This window comes from Callorhinus ursinus, unplaced genomic scaffold, assembly GCF_003265705.2.
Source record: "Callorhinus ursinus isolate GAN/ISIS: 27379988/994484 unplaced genomic scaffold, GSC_fseal_2.0 scaffold6, whole genome shotgun sequence".
Taxonomy (NCBI): domain Eukaryota; kingdom Metazoa; phylum Chordata; class Mammalia; order Carnivora; family Otariidae; genus Callorhinus; species Callorhinus ursinus.
Window position 1 is genome coordinate 22,334,482 of NW_027397068.1, and position 18,240 is coordinate 22,352,721.

The window sequence follows — 18,240 nt, forward strand, 5'->3', positions numbered from 1 at the left end:
TGAAAATAGAGCTACCCTATGACCCACCAATTGCACTTCTGGGTCTTTACCTCAAAGATATAAATGTAGTGATCCGAACGGGCACATGCGCCCCAATGTTTATAGCAGCAATGTCCACAACAGCCAAACTGTGGAAAGAGCCAAGATGTCCATCGACAGATGAATGGATAAAGAAGAAGTGGTATATATACACAATGGAATATTATGCAGCCATCAAAAGGAATGAGATCTTGCCATTTGCAACGACGTGGATGGAACTGGAGGGTGTTATGCTGAGTGAAATAAGTCAATCAGAGAAAGACATGTATCATATAATCTCACTGATATGAGGAATTCTTAATCTCAGGAAACAAACTGAGGGTTGCTGGAGTGGTGGGGGGTGGGAGGGATGGGGTGGCTGGGTGATAGACATTGGGGAGGGTATGTGCTATGGTGAGCGCTGTGAATTGTGCAAGACTGTTGAAGCACAGATCTGTACTTCTGAAACAAATAATGCAATATATGTTAAGAAAAAAAAAGGAAGAAGAAGAAGATAGCAGGAGGGGAAGACGAACCATTAGAGACGATGGACTCTGAAAAACAAACTGAGGATTCTAGAGGGGAGGGGGGTGGGGGCTTGGGTTAGCCTGGTGATGGGTATTAAAGAGGGCACATTCTGCGTGGAGCACTGGGTGTTATGCACAAACAATGAATCATGGAACACTACATCAAAAACTAATGATGTAATGTATGGTGATTAATATAACAATAAAAAATTAAATAAATAAATAAATAAATAAATAAATAAACTTGGCTTTCACAATTTTTTAAAGTACTTGGTACAGTATTACAAGTACACACCCACATACATGTTTACACATATTTATATATGCACATTGTGTGTGTATATATATATATATATACACACACAGATATATATGCACATACTGTATGTATGTATATGTATACATTTATGTATGTATATACTAAAAATAGTTTTAAAAGTATACATTTATGTATGTATATACTAAAAATAGTTTTAAAAGAATAAAACTGAGTAAAAGACAGGTATTGCTTGAATGAACGAAGATTCAGTGTGTTGTCAAGGACAGTGCTTCTTGTTTAAATGTCAATATGAACTTGGATAATTTAGTGAAGACTTGATCACAGACTTTTTTGCTATTCTCACTGAAATTTACTTTCAATTCATTATTCCTTAATAGATTTTTATTCTATGTTGGAAGATAATCAGTCCACTGGTGTATTTTGATATTAAAAAAGCTTTGTAATTATAACCAGTGGAATAACTTTGGAGTTCAGCCAAATTTCCAAATCCCCCTCCATTTCTTATCAAAAGTGTGATATTGGGCAACTTCTAAGTATCCTGAGTCTCATTTTTCATAACTATAAAGAGCATTGACAAAAGCATGCACTTCATGCTAAAGATTAAATGACATAAAACAGATGAAGTTCTTTGAATAATACCAAGTATATTATAAGCATTCAATAAGTCTTAGTTATCATCAGCATTTTTTTCTTGATAAAAATAGCAGCAAAATATCTGAAATGAATGACAGCCCAAACTCAGACATCTCTTTTCCTCTTCCATTCACCCTACTTCTCCTTGAAATTATCAAAAGAATAAACAAATAAGGATAAGTCTGCACTTACTCTGGAATCTAGGGATGGGGCCATCCAAATGACATTCTTTTTTCTTTTTCTTCTTGTGTATAAGACCAAAGAGAAGAAACAGTAGAAGGTTGACATGTGAACCGACTCTCACAAAATAGCCATGTGTTGAGAATTTAGTGGAAAGCCATGGGATTGCAATTTGTATTTTCAGTAGTGTATTTTTAAACATGAAAATGAGTTTTTAGGGCACCTGGGTGGCTCAGATGGTTAAGCGTCTGCCTTCGGCTCAGGTCATGATCCCAGGGTCCTGGGATCGAGTCCCACATCGGGCTCCCTGCTCCTTGGGAGCCTGCTTCTCCCTCTGCTTCTCTCTCTCTCTCTCTCCCTCTGTCTCCCTCTGTCTCTCATGAATAAATAAATAAAATCTTTAAAAAAAAAAGAAAATGAGTTTTTAGTTATTTTAAACAAATTTTATCTCACAACTTATTATTACTGGACATTGTAAAAATTTTAAGACTATCCAGTCTGTGTAATTCTCCCTGTATCTTTACTTCCATAATGTGCTGCATTCTGTTGACTTTGCTCTGACCCAAGTTACCACTCTTTCCCTTTCTTACAAGCCACTCATTATACCTTCTGGATCCCTACTCCCTCCATCAGGGATAATCTCCTTTCATTTCTAATCTCTCACTTGATTATTTTTTATCCTGGTAGGCCTCTCTACTGCTGAAATTTCTCTCCCTGTCAATGATGGCTACTCTATCTCTTTCACTTCTACTTACTTCAAGAGACTGGGTCATATCCTCGTGGCTGCCTGGATTACGCAGCATGAACTAGGTTCAAATATTTTAGTAATTTGTACTTACAGAGATTGTTTCTTACTCCCACTACATATAGATGATCAAAGGCCAGCTGAGGGCTCTGCTCCATATATTCTCACTCAAGAAACCAAGCTGATGGAGATGCCCCACTGGAGCGTTACTGATTATCACACTGGGGAAAGAGAGGGGAACATGGTGACCTGGACACTCAAAAAGTTTCTTCCCAGAAAGGAAAGCACACCGTGTCTGCTTATATTCCATTGTCCAAAATAAATCATATGGCTGTGGTCAATTTTAAAGGAAAGAGAGGGTGCAATCTACTGTGTGCTCAGAAAAAGACAGACTGGAATGTAGTTGAATAGCCCTACTATAATACTATACTACCATAACAGCCCTAGAAATGACTAGATGAGAATGTTTTGCTTTAACCTCCATCATCAAAATAACAAGCACTGCTTCATTAACACCCGTTCTTCTCTTCTTCATTTCATGGAGAAATTGCTCTTCTCTTACTGAACATATTCTCTTCATCTTTCTTTTCCATTCCAGCTTGCCTATTCAGGAATTTTTATACCCATGTCTCTTTCTTTCTCTAGACATCTGGGTCTTTCTCTTTTGATTTATTTGCATTTGTATTTTTAAAAGATTATGATTTCTCAATTTAAAAAAATTCCTTTCCACCACCACGCAGTGTTTCTTTTTACCCTCTGAGTTAAACATCTTTACCAGTTGGCTGCACTATCTACTCCATTTTCTCACATCTTGCCCATGATAATCTTTGAAGTAACATGTCATCAAAAGACCATTCTTAGTAATGTCTACAAGTTGTTAAATACAGTGGATATTTGTTAGGCTTTATCTTATTTGATCTGTAAGAAGCTCTTTTTTCAGCTTACTACTCTGTTCTTGAAGCACTCTTTTCTACTGGCTTCCATAACATCCTCTTTTTTTTTTTTCTTTTTAGTATTATATATTTATTTTTAGATTACAAGAAGGAGGGAGAGAGACAGAGAGAGAGGAGGGGCAGAGGGACAGAATCTTCAAGCAGACCCTGCTGAACACAGAGCCTGAGGCAGGGCTCGATCTCACAACCCCCTTGAGGGAAACAAGAGTCCAGTGCTTAACAGACTGAGCCACCCAGGTGCCCCCATAACATTCTCTTCATTTTCCAATTGCCTCTCTTAAGTAACTGCTTCCCAGTTCTATTTGCTGTCTTTACCTTGTCTGACTTTTAAGCGCTACTAGAAAGAGTGTATATTATAGTAAACTTAGAAAAAAATAGTGCTTTATTTCTTGTCTGGATGGTGTAATAACATCAAGCTTTGACAGACTCCTGTTTGATTAATACCCATAACAAAATCCATGCAAAATAAGCAGAGTAAGACTGACTAAAGCTATGGGACTCAGGGCTTCTGATCCCAAAGCAGGGCATGTTGGTCTAGAATTATCCATGGATTAAAAATGCTCCATGTAATATCCAAGTCTGAAGGCAGGCTTAGTGCTTGACACTAGGGCCTTGAATTGTGTCTTCCTTACTTGTGAAAGCAGCATGAAAATACTGCTGCCGGAGGCTTTGGCTTATCTGAAAGTTGTGGGCCTAGATTCAGCCAGGTAACTGGGAACTCTCTCAAGCTACCTAATTGTTTAGGAATTAGATTCAAAATACCACCAATATCATCAGGACATGTGAACCTCAAATCACCCATATAAAACATAGGGATTGGAAGACTGGGGAGGAGGCACTGGGTGAAAGGAGTAATAGAACCCCTAGAAAGGTACCTGTAAGAATACAGGAGAGAGAGAGAAATAGAGAAAAATGACAAAAACAAGCTTGCATTGAAAAATATCATTGAACATGAATTTTATCCTAATGAAATACATTTTATAGATCTATCTGACAGACTTTATTTTTTATTTTTTAAAAATATTTTATTTTTTTCAGTAATCTCTATACCCAACGTGGGGCCCAAACCCACAACCCTGAGATCAAGAGTGTATGTGCCACTGACTGAGCCAGCCAGGGACCCCATATCTGATAAAGATTTTAAAATAAAAACTGAAGGCAAAATATCTTTTAAAATTCTATAAAATATTTGTAAAAAATACAATTATGTGGTAAAAATAGTGAAATAAAGTATGAAATATAATGAAATAATGAACATTTTTAAAGTATCATGAAAAGGTATTAAAAAGAAACTTTAATAGATAAGATATACTAAAGAGGAAGTTAAATGGAAAAAATATACTGATTAATCAGCACACAGCACAAAAAGACAAGAAAATAAACTTCTAAAAGAAGAACTTAGAGGCATGGAGGATTAGGTGATACATTCCATCATGTCTCTAGTAGGGGTTCCAGAAGAAAATGGAAGGAGGTAATATTTAAAAAAATGATAGCTGAGGATTTATTGGAATTTGCTCAGAGAGGATCCTCTCATAAACAATTACATGTAGAAAAGTCCTAGTACTTTTGGGACCCCTTAGCTCTAAGGACCCTTCTGTGATGATTTTGCCTCTTGTTATCCTATACCTGAAGTTCTCCTTCAGATTCTGTACTAATCACTTTTTAGACACAGCTACCAAGTAAACCCACTTTAAAAAGCGGCTGTTAGCTTACCGCTACTTGTTGAAACTGAATGACTGGGCGCCTGGGTGGCTCAGTTGGTTGGGCAACTGTCTTCGGCTGGGGTCATGATCCTGGAGTCCTGGGATCGAGTCCCACATCGGGCTCCCTGTTGAGCAGGGAGTCTGCTTCTCCCTCTGACCCTCCTCCCTCTCATGCTCTCTGTCTCTCATTCTCTCTCTCTCAAATAAATAAAATCTTAAAAAAAAAGAAAGAAAGAAAGAAACTGAATGACTGATCCACAGAAATCTTGGGATTCCATGGCCTGATGAGACTATTTTGAGGTAGGTCAACTTGGAATTTATAACTAACAATGTGGGAAAGACCTCAAAAGTTTCTCTTGTCAAATTGAAATAGTGTATTTAAGAACTCAGCCAGACAGGCAGCTGTGACATCTTGGCTTTACATGAAAAAAGGTAGCTACACCTTTGGTGGCAATTTTATCCCCCACCTTACAGCTTGAATTGCAGCTGCGAACTCAATAGGAACCTTGATTCAGAGAGGTTCTTCTAAATGCCTGGGCTTGGTTCCCTGACAAGTTGAAACATGACAGTGTTCACTGGGCTCCTATAGCTATCCAGCTATCAGTGCTAGCTATGCAGAACCAAAACTGGGCAAGATCATTCTTACTGGTGGGCAGAGCTCAAGGCCATTAGCTATAACTCTAGCAATGATTCAAGCTCTTGCCAATGGCTTGGGTTTTAGGCTGCCCTTTAGAAAGCTAAAGACTGGCAGATACCCCTCTTTTGAGCCACGAACTATGGAAACAAGTTGTGGCTCTTGATTGGAAAGTTTGGATTGCTAATGAATTCAGAATTTAAGCCTATTAACTGCTATATTGTTTTTTCTCATTCATAGTGTGAGTCTCAAATATTCCATGAATCTTCTCCTAACCACTCCATTGATCTCTTCCTCATACAATTCGTTGTGTTCTTATAGTTCCTCTGAATATTTCTTGCTTCAAGGACTCTTATAAAAGCTCTGGGAGGGATCATGCCTAACTGTCTTTGCATCCCTATTCTGTCTAGTCTACCAGTAAATACTGATTGATAGATCCTGTCATATTATTTCACAGCTGAGAAGATAAAAGCTGATTTTACTTTACTATGGGATATATTTATGCAAACTTTTTAAACTGGTGAAGGAATAGTAATTACCTTCTAAAATCATGGTTGTTACTTTAAAATTTACTCTTTGTTTGACATTTTTTTCTTTACATCTACAGAAAGATAATCTGATTGATTATTGCTCCCTTTTAATCCTACATAGAAAAACTACATGAATGTATGAAAAAGATAGGAATCAGTAGCCTTGAAATATGGTAGCATTTTCTCCAACATATTACTTAATATTTGATATCAGAGGTTCCATTTGAATCATTCAGATTAAAATACTTATGAAAAGGGAACTTAGGGACACCTGGGTGGCTTGGTTGGTTAAGCATCTGCCTTCGGCTCAGGTCATGAATGCAGGGTCCTGGGATAGAGCCCAGCATCAGGCTCCCTGCTCAGCGGGGAGTCTGTTTCTCCCTCTCCCTCTCCCTGCCGCTCCCCCTGCTTGTGCTTGCGTGCATGCTCTCTCTCTGTCAAATAAATAAAATCTTTTAAAAAAAGGGGGCGGGAAGCTTATTTTTCCTTATCCTCAAAATGCAAAATATATCATTTGCTTTTCAGAAATTAAATTAAAACAAAGCAGTACTTTATTGCCCCATTTCATGTTTTAATAGTTTATTTTCAGAAAATAGTTGTATTTGTCCTGAAGTTAATCTATAAGTTTAGATCAAATAAAACTCTTTGCATGTGTATCTCAATCTTTATAGTCTTAAACATAATGACCACAGAAATTCTATGGATTTACTTTATTGCTTATCATTGTGTTTTATTTGATTAGTGATGTATTTCATATGTCATATATTTCCTTATACAAAAATTACAAAATTTAGGTAAAACAATAATTCTATAACTATTGACAAACACTACTAATATTTTGCTTGATTTCTTTCCACTATTGATTTTATACTTTTAAAAGGTTATGTTATAGAACTTTTCAAACATGAACAAATAGAAAAGGAAAGTGGGGGGGGCAATGTACCTATCACCAACCCTTGAAGATTAGAAAACTCTTCACCAATCTCATTTCATTTCAACTCTCATCAATTTTCTTGCCACCTGTATTATTTTGTAGCAATTCCTAGACTTTTATATCATGTCATATTTTTTCATAAGTTTATGTATAAATAGTATTTATCACTAAGAAAGGGACTAAATTTTTTTTAAATGGCCACTCCCTCATTATCCCACAGGAAAAAAAAATATGATTCCTAATGACATCAAGTATTCAACCAACAGTATTTATTTACATTTTTCTGATTCTGATTGCTTTATAGTATTTATTTACTCATTCATTACAATTTACTTGTTTAAATTGGGATCTAAAAATTCTCTTTAATTTGTGATCGGTTGATATATCCCAAGACCCATTTTAATCTGTAGGTTCCCTCTTTTACTATGTTTTTATTTAGTTGAATTCATGTTTAATATTGTGTGTTTCTGTATCCACTGACATTATTGGCATTCATTTCCTTTTATCAGAGATATCATAAAATTCTATTTAACAGTGGATAGTAATTCTTTATTGTTATACGCTGATTTATTAACAATTCCCTTTTGAGGCATGTAGGCTACTTACAGTTCCAGATTATAGGTGATCTTGGGGGAATACATTTGTATATTAGCCTGTTTCTGATTTAGAATTATTTCTTAAATATTCTAGGTTTGACATTCCAGGGTTAAGTATTAAGGATATATTTAAGGCTCTTGCTGTCTGGAACAGATGGTCCAGTTCCATTCAATAGAAAAATTTCCTTGCTTATGATCTCTGTCTTAAATCCTTTTATTTAATCCTTCTATGAAATCCTGCTATTTGACACTTAATTTTATTGTATATGCCCTTTAGAAAAAAAAAAAACTCATTCTCTCTGGTTTTAGCAGAAAGAGAGAAAGTGAAAAAAAGAAAGAAGGAAGGAAGGAAGGGCAGTTTGGATAAAATAATAGATGGAATATTCTAACTTTTTTCTTAGAGACCTTTTTATTATTATTTGTATCCAGTTTTCTACTATCAAACACTATTGCAACTGCAATAGTATTGGAAAGACTTGTTTGCTATTTTACAGTTTTTGTTTGTTTGTTTGTTTTTGCTTAACCTTTATATTCAAATTTACCTGTGAGTTACCCAAGTCTCTTTAAATACATGGTGATGATATATTGTTAAAATCTCATGAACGAATATGGAATGACCTTAATTTTTGTCAACAAACATGGGGAAGTGGTCTAAGTTCAGTTATTATACCTGAATTATTTGGAAAATCAAATAAGCTAGAAAGAAATTGCTGTTCCCAGTGATATTTACAGAGGGCATAAAGTCATTCCTATTAATCAGTGGGTGATTTTTGTACAGGCAGGAGATCACATAGGTGTTGTGGGAGCAAGGTCATGTCACAGGTTCAGAAATATTGTGCACAATGTAATCTTTTTTTTCTTCTATTATTATTGTATAATACTGAGTCACAATATCATGGGATCAGTGTTTTGATTAAACTTTTAATCGGCAGTTAGATAGGTATTTTAACAAATTCTAAGGCCCAAGTAGTTTTCTTGCAGTTGAATTTGAGCACAATAATATTTAAGGATCACATTTATAGAATAAAGAGAACAAATCAGAATGGAATTTTAATTTTAGTGGAAAAAACACACTGAGAATGACATGAGAGGTGCAGTGACACAAATTTTCTCTTCTAAATCTGATTCTTTTTGTTTATGGTTGGAATGTGTTTTCATGTGATGTTTCTATAATCAGTGAGATTTTCTGGAGAGGATCAACAGGATGATTAATGTGGGAGAAGGTCTGGAGGGTTAGAGACATAGTTGCTGCTCCCCTGGCCTAGTCAGCTTGCTTCCACCGCCAGAGCCTTTGTAACTCACTATCTCCTCCACCAGGAGAACTCTGCTCACACCCTCCCAGGGCTTTATCTCTGACTTGACTGAAATCTGGACTCAAATGTCAGGATGGTGGAGAGGTTCCTCTGTCCATTTTATAAAAAAAAGTGCCCTCCTTTCTCCCTAGTCATACTCTGATCCTCTTACTGGCTTTACCTTCACTCATTAACATTCTTTACTACCTGAAATTACATCCTCTAATTTTTTCATGCTTAGTGTCTGCCTTCTTTTTCACTTTGGCTCTGCCAGTACTATGAACATCAGAACTGTCACTCGAGAATAAATATTTGTTGAATAAATTAGTGAATTGTTTAATAACAAATTGTTTAATAAATTAGTAAATGAATGACTTAGGATAGATGGCAGGATTTTAAGTTCCTTCATACCTCAAAAATTTTAACAGATATTGAATAAATCAGTATAGTTAAAACTTTACAAAACTTAATGATTAAATAGTACAGATTCAGGGAATTTTATTAGTCATGGGAACCATGTTAAAGAATTAATTGTAAAGATATCCACATGCAACACCAATGATGACTAGCTGTTATATCAATATAAATATTTTTATTACACCAAGTTCTTTCTTACCCTGTATATTAACAGTTTACCCATTTAACAAATACTAATATGTTCTAAGTATGAGCATATGATACAGATTTTGAATGTAGAGATTTAAGTAAATTTATATTTTAATTTGACCCATTCAAAGTTAGGTTTGCTTAGTAATTCAGCATATGATGTAAATCTATTTATAAACCAAGGTACGTTCTATGGAATAAAGAGTTAAAAATCCATGTTCTGTCAGAAGATATACTGAAGATCTTGTTATAATTTATTCTCTAGAGTATTTAAATGAGTGTAACAAATGCCTTCAGGTGAGACTAATGAGACTATATAGGAAAATCAGTGTTTATTTTTATTTTAACTGGGAAAGGGAATAGAAGAGGTTGAGCTAGGTGTGCCTTCCAGTTTACTCACATGGTTTACAAGTGTTACCATTCGACTCTTCTTATTGCTTTCATATTGATTACTCTAAAGATCACTTTAATTTTAAAATTAAAAGTTTCATTCAAATTTTAAGTCATAGTTTTAAAAAAATCTAGTAATAAAGAATAGATAATCAGAAGCTATAAGACGGGTTATATTACTGGTATTTTTCCCTCTTGAATCCATTGCACTTTTTGTAAAACACTAACAAGTGTTTGTGTATAGGTCCCATTTCAACTCTGGGTTTTTGCAAAATTAATGTAAATTCTAATAAGGAATATCATTTTATAATAATCCATTAGAGCAACAAGTGGGCAAGCCAGTAAAATTATAGCATAACTGTACATAGCTCAACTTATTCATACACACTTCAGCTGAAATACTTATTAGACCTTTCCAATTGCTTGTTTCCATTGCCATGGTGAGCACCTGAGAAATGAGACTGTCCTAAATACCTTTGTATCCTATACTTTGCCCCAGGCCTGGTGCAGAGTGAATCTTGATAATATTTTGTCAAGGAATATTTGTTATTGTGGCAAACGTTCTAAATACATTGATTCTAAAATTATTTCTAAAATTATTTGAAATTAATTAACATCCAGTTTTAAAATGAACTGATCGTAATAAAACATTTTATGTCATTGATTACTTACAGCAGTTATAATTTACCTATTATTTTAAAATAGATCCTGAGAATTCAATGTGCTTAATCCATTATCCACTGAAGAACAGTTTACAGAGCAGAATTACAAGTTCACAATTCCATTAGGAAGTTTCCCTATAGTTCATAGTCATCCATCTTAGTGCTAGTAGTTGTTTCGTGGTCCACTGGTTGTGATCCCGTAGCATGTAAACTGGGAAATGAAAAAAGGTTTAGCAGAAAATATATAGGTGAAATAATACCTTCAACCAGTAACAAGAAATTGTGTAAATGTTTTATAGGTTCAAGGACTAACATGAGATTTTAATACTATTTTGGGTTGTTTCTATTTTCTATTTGAAACTTTTAATATAAATTTGTTTCAAAGAAGCCATTCATTCTCTCTCTTTTCAACAGATTCTTATTTGCTTGATAAATATATAATAACATTAAGTTTGAGTAATATTGTGGATTTTTCCTTGTTTTTTTATGTATGTTTAAATATATAACTATAAGGATTATAGAATATAATAGAATATTTTTCACATTTGGGTGATTCTCTTGGACAGAATAAAGTGTTTTCATTTATATTATAATTTTAAAAGATATGACTTATTTTAAAAATCAGGAAATCTATATACCCAAAATGCACAACAAAAAATGTCAGAGAAACCATCTTTCAGTGCTTTGCTCATGAATAACAGATATACTAAATTCCACTTTGAATTACTGATATGAAGATTTCAGATTATTTTTCATTGAAATTTAGTTTTCTTGAAATTATCAATGTGGAAAACACTCCTCAATTTCCGTGTACTCAATTTTTTCAAGGGAGCTAAATTAATTAAACTACTACATTAGTCTACATAAGTCCCGTGGAATACTGAAGGGAGAAAGGAAGATATCATAACAATTCTAGTACAGAAATATTAATATTTATAAGCCATCCAGTTGAGAGTTCACAACAAAATCAGAACTGAATGTGAGGAACACAACACAAAACAAAAGCCATTAAATCCCCTTCAACCCTCACTCCCCCCCACAAAAAAAACCATCAAACTCTAGAAATATTTTGGAGCCATGGATCTTCTGAAGAATTACCAGTTGAGAAGTTTATTTTTCATTCTGGCATTAATGGCAAGCTTGGTAGATGTAGTCAATATCGCTTGAAATTATCAGCAGGCTTACTTAAGCATCAATAAAGTAACAGGTGCGGCTTGTGTTTAATACTGCCGTCTGTGTTTAATTCTTTCTTAATTGTCCCTGTTCAGGCCTTTCATGTATAAAAGAAATCTCCATATTTTATAACTAAATTGCCCACTGTACACTATGTACAATGTGGTTAGTACTTAGTTTGGTGAAAAGCAACTGAAGGCATATTTCTAAAATATAAGATTATGTTTTTGTAAAACTACAAATAGATATTAGTTTGTATACTGTATGTAACATATATAATTTGAAGTTAGGTTTTCACATATATGAAACATATAACTTTAATCTCTTTACATGTTTTTCTTAAACATAATCTAGTGAGTACTGACTAACATAATGGTATGAGGGAACTTCTTGTTTATTATAAAAACTGAAGTCCAGTTTATCACAGAAACATGAAATAGTTTATCAGTTTTTTAATTATTTTTGTTATATAAAAATAGAAATCATGCACATGGAAAATCTCACTGTTGTAAGAAAGTAAACTTCTGTAAAGAAGTTTAGGGAAGTACTGGGAAAAGAATTAGCAGTAAGGATAGTTTTATGCATTCACTCAATCATTTAAAAATATTTAAGACCCAGACACTGTAGTAGGCACTGGAGATGCAGAAGTGGACAAAATGGAGAAACTCCTTACTCAAAAGAGACATACTATTGGAAGGAGACCAAAAAGAAATGACATAATTTCAGGTCATGATAAGTTTTATGAAGAAACTGAAAACATGGTAAGGAGATAAAGAGTGATAGATTGAGTGGTCAGCAAGATCCCTTTGAGTGACTGATATGAGAATAGACACATAAGAACATTTGAGTGAGTGAATAAGGCCGTGTAGATGTATGAGGGACAAGCTTTCCAGGCAAAAGGAAAAGCAAGTACAAAGCCTTGAGCCAGAAATGTGTACACGTTTAAAGATTAGCCATGTGACCAGAGTTGTTAGAACAAGAGTGATCTTACTAAGACCAGGAGAGTGATAGGAACTGATATTGATTAAATAATTAGGGGCCATCTCTCATAGAGCTTTGTTAGACCAAGATTAGGTTTCATTCTATGTGTGCTAGAAGTCATTGGAGAATTCTGAGCCAGAAGTGATAATCTGGTATGTGTTTTATAAAGAACTTGTCTTTGGTTGAAGAACAGACTCTAGTTGGGCAAGAATGAAAGCAGGGGACCAATGAGGAGGCCACTGCAAGCGTGTAGGTGGTGTGACTAGGTGGATAGTGATGGAGGTGGTAAGCTGTGTGTACAGAAAGTGAACTACGTTTCCCTAAAAGTGCACACAGAGGTGAAAGCATGCGTTCACAGCACTATGAAGAGTTTAGGAGAGTGTGGTGTCACTTAAAAGTAACATTAAAATTAATATCATAATTAACTAGCTTAGTTTTTTTTTTCTTAACATATATTGCATTATTTGTTTCAGAGAAAAAAAAGAAGATAGCAGGAAGGGAAGAATGAAGGGGGGAAAATCAGAGGGGGAGACGAACCATGAGAGACGATGGACTCTGAAAAACAAACTGAGGGTTCTAGAGGGGAGGGGGTGGGGGGACGGGTTAGCCTGGTGATGGGTATTAAGGAGGGCACGTTCTGCATGGAGCACTGGGTGTTATGCACAAACAATGAATCATGGAACACTACATCAAGAACTAATGATGTCATGTATGGTGATTAACATAACAATAAAAACTTAAAAAATATCATAATTAACTAGCTTAAGTGTCTTAGCTAAATCAATTAAAATATTTACAACTTATTCAAATACACTTACCACTATATTTTACCCATTTTCCTAAGCACTCCACAACATATGGAAATGAAAAGTATTTAGAACTGGTTTTCCATTGTTAAATTACAAGAACTTTCAGAAGCATGCTTAAGATGTTTCACTGACCAGAGCTTGTATTATAAAATAATATCATAAAGTTCTTTGAATACTAGGACTTCATAAAGAAGTTTTTCTCAACATGATCAAATTTGGAGCCATTGTGACATTCATGAAGATATGCTTTGTTATCTAACTTTTGTATTAGGTAATTGGAAATTAGACCAATAAATGTTACCATTGTTCTATAAAACTTTAATCAAAACATTGCTATTACCTATATAACTCCATAAAAAGAATATTCTGTTCTCCCCTAGATGGGTTAGTTCACTAGAAATTACATTAATATACAAATAAATCTTATTTCTAGAGTAAGATCAGTAAAAAATTTTACTTTTGAAATTCTCTGCGTGATTTACTTTGAAAATTTTAGTAATTTAAATTGTATTTTAGTAAGTTGAAACTGTATTTAGCAAACATTTACCAAGGAGTTCCTTGGTGTCAGATTTTGTCCAATGCCCCAGGGATGTTAGATTGATTATTATGATAGTAAAACAATTTGGAAGAGTTCCCCATAGAATGATAGAATATTAAATAAAAACATATTAATAAGATAGCTGCTGGCCAGCCATCTTTGTGAAATTTCCAGGGAGGGATACTTTATGATTTTCTCAATTCAGAGCTACATGCTTTGATTGAAGGGCATGTCTGCAGGTTCCCAAGTGCCTACACTCTCCAGAACAAGGATGACACAATTACAATATGTATGTTCAGGTGTCTCATATTAGTTGACTTATATGTGAAAAAATTAGAAACAATACAACATAAATATAGTTCCAATTAAATTATATGGTTAAGTTTAAAAGTGCTATAAAAATTCACTCAGGAGAAGTTAATGTGTATGGATTGTTCAAAGAGGGCTACATAGGAGGAAAAGAACCACAGATGTGTCCTATAGAATGTGTATAGTGAAGGAAAGGGAAGATCATTTTGGTCAGGGAAATATAGAAAAAATAAAGCAGAAGAAATAGTAATGATGAATTTGCACAGAAAAATAGTGAGAAATGAGTATGGTCAAGTCATCTTTGGAGCCATATATCCCTTAAACTCTCACAACTCTGGATTTTCATCTGTAAAAAAGAAAATCACACTACAAATTTGGTAGGACTGTTGTGAGGATTAATGGAAGTGATATGAGCAAAGAATATGGTCTAGGCCCATAATGGACACATTTAATTTAAGCCACTTCAATAAGATTTTTTTCCCCTGCTGTTGCCACCCTCTCAATTCTGACCTTTGTCCTCGCAGACTCTATCTTCAAAACACAACACGAGTGTAATCATTTAAGCTTCACTGACCAGATCAGGTAGAAGTGAGCTCTTCTTTCCTTTGTGCTATTCAAATGACACATAAAAGTTTACTTATTTATTTTTCTTTGGCTGAAATAGATATTTTAAACAATTTTGACCATTGGATTTTCCTAATGCAAGATTACTTTATTACTGTATTCTTTAAAATAAAACACGAGGGCACCTGGGTGGCTCCGATGTTTAAGCGTCTGCCTTCAGCTCAGGTCATGATCCCAGGGTCCTGGGATCGAGTCCCGCATCGGGCTCCCTGCTCCTTGGGAGCCTGCTTCTCCTTCTGCCTCTCTCTCTCTGTCTCTCATGAATAAATAAATAAAAGCTTAAAAAAATAAAATAAAATAAAACACGAGTGAAAGTAAGGAATGCACTTGTCGTGATGAGCACCCGGTGTTGAATGGAAGTGTTGAATCACTATGTTGTACACCTGAAACTAGTATTACACTGTATGTTAACTGGAATTTAAATAAAAACTTAAAATCTTAAAATAAAATGAAATACCAATTACTAAATCTATGTTCATGAAATCATAACCTTTACCTACAGAGATAAAAAGTTCTTGGATTATGCAATTTACGATCAGGCTCTTTTCTCCAATGGCTTAGTCTTTAATAACATGGCAGTTGATAGGAAAATATCACATCTGTCATTATAAACATCTTTAATACAGCATCTTGATTATATTTCAAAATTATTATATTATTAATAGACTTGTAATGAAGTTAGATTTTTTTTCATAGACAATGCTATTATGTACAAGTAATGTTCTTTACTACTGCAAGATAATCTGGAGGTCTGATTGTTTAAATGAATTTAAAAAACATATTTGGTGTGTAATTAGAGACTGCTTATTTTTGATGATTGATGTTTGATAAGTTTTGTGTGATCTATTAATAGTAACAACTAAGTTCTAATTAATTTCATCAACATAACATTAAATACTACTAACTGAGGATATGGTTAAAACAACCTGTTATTTAAAAAAATAAATATTTTTAAAGCAGTTTTAGGGTTATAGAAAAATTGTGTAGAAAGTAGAGTTTCTATACCTTCTCCCATTCTACCCTCCGCCCCACAGTACCCCTTATTATTAACGGCTTCCATCAGTGTAGTACATTTGTTACAATTGAGCCATTATTGAGACATTAGCTAAAGTCCATGGTTTACATCGGGGTTCACTCTTTGTATTGTACAGTTTTATGGCTTTTGATAAATGCACAGTGTCATGTACCCACCATTATGATTTCTTACAGAATAGTTTCACTGTCGTAAACATCTTCTCCTTCCACCTATTTGTCACTCTGCTCCCTGAGTCCTTGGGGCAGCTACAGATCTTTTTATTGCTTGTATAGTTTTGCCTTTTCCAAATGTCATATAATTGGAATCATATCATATGTATGTAGCCTTTTCAGACTGGCATCTTTCACTTAGCAATATGCATTTAAGGTTCTTCCATGTCTTTTCACACCTTGATAGTTAATTTCACTTTATTGCTAGATAATGTTCTGTCATATGGATGTACCACAGTCTGTCAATGCATTTATTTTTTCTTTGACTAAATGTCTAAAACTCTATCTTTTGTTTCAAATGACTGATTTCTTTTATCATTGAAAGTATTTTACTGTGTAATGTTTTGTCTTTTTTTCCATTTTATATTTGGAAGAGAAATTTTATTTTAGGCAATACTAAGTAAATTTTAAAATTTACTGGGCATCTGGGTGGCCCAGTCGGTTGAGTTTCCAGCTCTTGGTTTTGGCTCAGGTCATGATCTCGAGATCGAGCCCATGTCGGTCATGAGATCAAGCCCTGTATCCGTCTCTGCACTCAGCGTGGAGTCTGCTTGAGATTCTCTCTCTCCCTCCCCCTCTGCCCCATTCATGCACCAGCGTGTGCTCTCTCTTTAAATCTTTAAAAAATTTGGTGTATGTTGGGGCACCTGGGTGCCTCAGATGGTTAAGCATCTGCCTTCGGCTCAGGTCATGATCCCAGGATCCTGGGATCGAGTCCTGCATTTGGTTCCCTGCTCAGCAGGGAGCCTGATTCTCCTTCTCCTCTGCTGCTCCCCCTGTTTGTGCTCTCGCTCTCTCTGTCAAATAAATAAATAAAATCTTTAAAAAAATTAAATAAAATTTGGTGTATGTCTAGTCAGTCATATTAATATATGCCTATTAAACAACTTTTTTTGGAATAATGTAGTTTTGTCTTAACATATGTTATTTTAATTGTTTCCTAAGTTTTGTTGACACTGATGATGAATTTTAAAATATTTTACTAATTTAAATCATATTCACTTATATGCTTTACATGTGGTAAAATTTTGCTTTTCATGTGCCTAGGATGAGGGAGGTTACAAAGGAGCAAACCACCATGTTGTCCATTTTTTACTAGAATCTTTGTTTCTTAAATGATTACTTTCCTTAACAAACTTGTTTACTTTTTCAAACCATCTGTACTTCCTTCCCTTCTGTCTTAGAGAAAATGCTATCTCTTCCTTTTGGAAAATATTCCATCTGTATAAACTTTTCACCTAACGCTCAAAATTCTCAGTGACTATAATCTATTCATCACTGTCCTTGCTTCTATATAGTCCCCTTTCCCATCTCTACAAACTCCTTAATAAATGAATGAATGAATGTTTCCATGATTCCATTTCTGGCTTCTGAGGTGCATGTCATGGTTGGTTTTGGGTTTAGTTTCCAAAAGCTCGGGGTTTATGTCCTGGTTCCAATGCTCAATTAGCTCTATGACCATGAACAATTTTTTGACTTCTCATGCATTCCGTTTCCTTACCTGAAAATGGGAATAAGAGTAGGATTATATAAGGATTAAGTGTGACAACGCATGTAAAGTTCTTAGCACAGTGACTGTTGCATAGCAGATGCTTAAAGGACATTAACAGTTACTATTGCTAAATTGATATTTTCTTTGATTTATGAATATGAAATATGATGATATCCTCTCCAGGGCCCTTAAGACCTGTTTTTTCCCCCTCCTACTTTTTAGAGAAATATTTTTCTCTCTCCACTGCTACTCAAAGATACTCTATTCAGGCATCTGACTGCTCCCTCTTCCCCATATACACCCAACACACAGAGGCATACACACACATACCCAGAATAATATTGTCAACAAAGTTAGCTTCTTTGAGAAGTTTCTTTTTTTAAATT

The 18,240-nt window shown here is 34.6% G+C and overlaps 1 protein-coding gene across 7 annotated transcripts in view; it reads left to right on the top strand.

Annotated features, from left to right (window-relative positions):
• Positions 1–18,240, top strand: part of GRIK2 (glutamate ionotropic receptor kainate type subunit 2) — a 778,198-nt gene that overhangs the window by 588,006 nt on the left and 171,952 nt on the right. The gene's annotated exons all lie outside the window — the stretch shown is intronic.